The 2500-nt window shown below is 38.5% G+C and overlaps 1 long non-coding RNA gene across 1 annotated transcript in view; it reads right to left on the reverse strand.

Moving 5' to 3' along the window:
* The window catches only part of LOC135103299 (uncharacterized), a 41880-nt gene that overhangs the window by 25175 nt on the left and 14205 nt on the right, over positions 1–2500 (reverse strand). The window lies entirely within an intron of this gene.

Below are 2500 nucleotides of genomic sequence, written 5' to 3' on the forward strand. Positions count from 1 at the left end.
TTTCTTCTTTCTCTCACTCCTATTCTGTCCACCTCTTTAACGCAAGAGTTAACCAGTATTCTCAATCATTCATCCCTTTCTCTGGTAAACTCTGGAACTCCCTGCCTGCTTCTGTATTTCCACCTTCCTATGACTTGAATTCCTTCAAGAGGGAGGTCTCAAGACACTTATCCACCAATTTTTGACCACTGCTTTGACCCTTTTAAGGGACTGGCATTTCAGTGGGCATTTTTTTTTTATTAGATTTTTGTTGCCCTTGGCCAGTATCCTTCCTACATAAAAAAAAAAATAAAAAAATAAAAAAATAAAAATAATTGTGAAACTTAGAAAAGACAGTGTTAACCTTCTATTCACACTGTTTATTTCTAAGTCCATGGAAATACTTTCTTACATCTGAATAGTAAAACACGCCGACCACAGCAGTCAAAAGGTGAAATTATTGAAGGGGAGCCTCGCATGTGGTCAGCATTCTACAGAGAGTTCTGAACAGCATGAATTTTGGGTATTTCTCATTTGTGTTAAGATTAAGTGGCCATGCACGTCTCCTGCTTTTCATATGTACGCCCGCTTCAGTTCAATCATCCAAGCATTAATTCCAGATAAAACAAGCAGGATATTTTCATTCTGGATTATATAGCTCACGACCAGCGTCCTTTACAAATTGAAAAAAAAAAAAATATTTGCTTATCCTGCTTACCCTGTTTACCTTCTCCAAAGTCAGGCCGTGGAAGGGAGAGAGTGCGGCGCTGGTTCATGCCAAGCTATGATTTTGCCGGGTGGCTGCCGCAGCCAAGCACTGACGGCTGGCTGATGGATTAGATTCAGGTCTTTTTCGTTAACGATTCAGCAGCTTGGCCCGTATTCTTCAACATTTTGCTCTCTCGTCAGGACTATCAGGTCACAGAGATGGTTAAACGTGCTCTCATAGTGTTTTTCCCCCTGATAGTGCAGAATCCTTGTTAAGTTATTTCTAGGATCATGAAAACACCTTTGAAAGCCAGATAACCTCCACAACAGTCTATCACATTTAAGAGATAAGACGACGAAATGTTTGGAAGCACAGGCTCTTATCTCATGTAATTTTAAAAGCATCTAGTGGAAGCTAAAAGGGATCTTCAAGGATGCCTTCATAATATAAGTGATAGTTCAACAAAAACCTTACATCAAAAGACAAAAAACCACCAATGAGAACCCAACTCATCTTTGGGGCCTTTGAAAACAGTCGCACTAAGCGCTAGATTTCAATAGATTTTTTCCAGATACTTTTGATCCTGCCTTCACTGTCTCCTTTGGTGTGTGGTGCTTTTACTGGGTTTCTTTTCCACGAATTTGTTGTCGTTGTCCAGATCCTTTCTTTAAAAATATCTAAATACATAAACAAATAAACGAATAAAAACGTTTAAGAACAAGGGTCTTAAAGCACCACAACAAGGGGATCATAAGGCGCAGGGAAGGACTAGTGGTGAAGCGGTGGCTCTGCGAATCCAGGAACAAAGCGAGGCAGGGAGAAGGCTGAGGGATGGACTGACTGACTGACTGACTCCCCGCAACCATTACTTACACCTCACAGTGGGCGCTAAACCGACGCCAACATATGAGGGCAGTTATTATACAAAAGGAAGACTGTCAGTATCACCTGTACCATTACATATTTGTAGGTAAGTTACGGCCGCTACAATGAAGTATATAAATTAATACGATAATTCTAACAGCCATAATGAAAAAGCATCACGAAAGTTTGTGAATAATATAAGCAATAACAATTTTAATTAATGCTGCACTGTAATACGAATAATTTATATATATGCAATGCTGCAGCTTCAATTTAATGATTTTTCCAGTGCTTTCCAGATAAAATTAATTAACTGGACGCCAAAATACCGTGTTGATATAGAGTGCAGGTGAGGAAGGAGATATGAGAGGCTTATCTGACAGTTTCATTAGCCTTAAGAGCACAACTAAATGTTACTTGCATGAGGAACTCAAATTTAAACTTACTCTGTCACTCTCACCACTGTCAGGGTGTCTAACTAAAAGCTTTTCAGACGTAATTAACACTTAATTGAGCAAATTCTGTACACCAATTAATGCTTATTACCACTACATTCATTAGTATTCTCGGTCAAGTTAATCTAAGATAACAACGTAAAATACCGTAACTTAATCTGAATTAACGCTTTCACAGCCACTTGGTACACCTTTCCCTAATTACCAATCACTCCGAGACATCTTTACTTGTTTTACAGCCACAGCCAGTCTTTGAACTCGGAAAAATGGCAAAATGTATTATTTTTCATCACTAACTTTCTTGTAGATGCTTATAAAAACTTCACGCATTACTTCTGGTGCTGCTAATTGTTTCGTGTCGCAGTGAAAGGGTTAAAACAAAATGTTGTTATTTATCCAAATCTAACACAACAGGAAATAGCATTATTCCAAGCCCATTTACCTTATTTCTCCTCTCCATCCTTCATGGATAATACTGTAACTTAACTTTATT

Source organism: Scylla paramamosain, chromosome 9, assembly GCF_035594125.1.
Source record: "Scylla paramamosain isolate STU-SP2022 chromosome 9, ASM3559412v1, whole genome shotgun sequence".
Classification (NCBI taxonomy): Eukaryota; Metazoa; Arthropoda; class Malacostraca; order Decapoda; family Portunidae; genus Scylla; species Scylla paramamosain.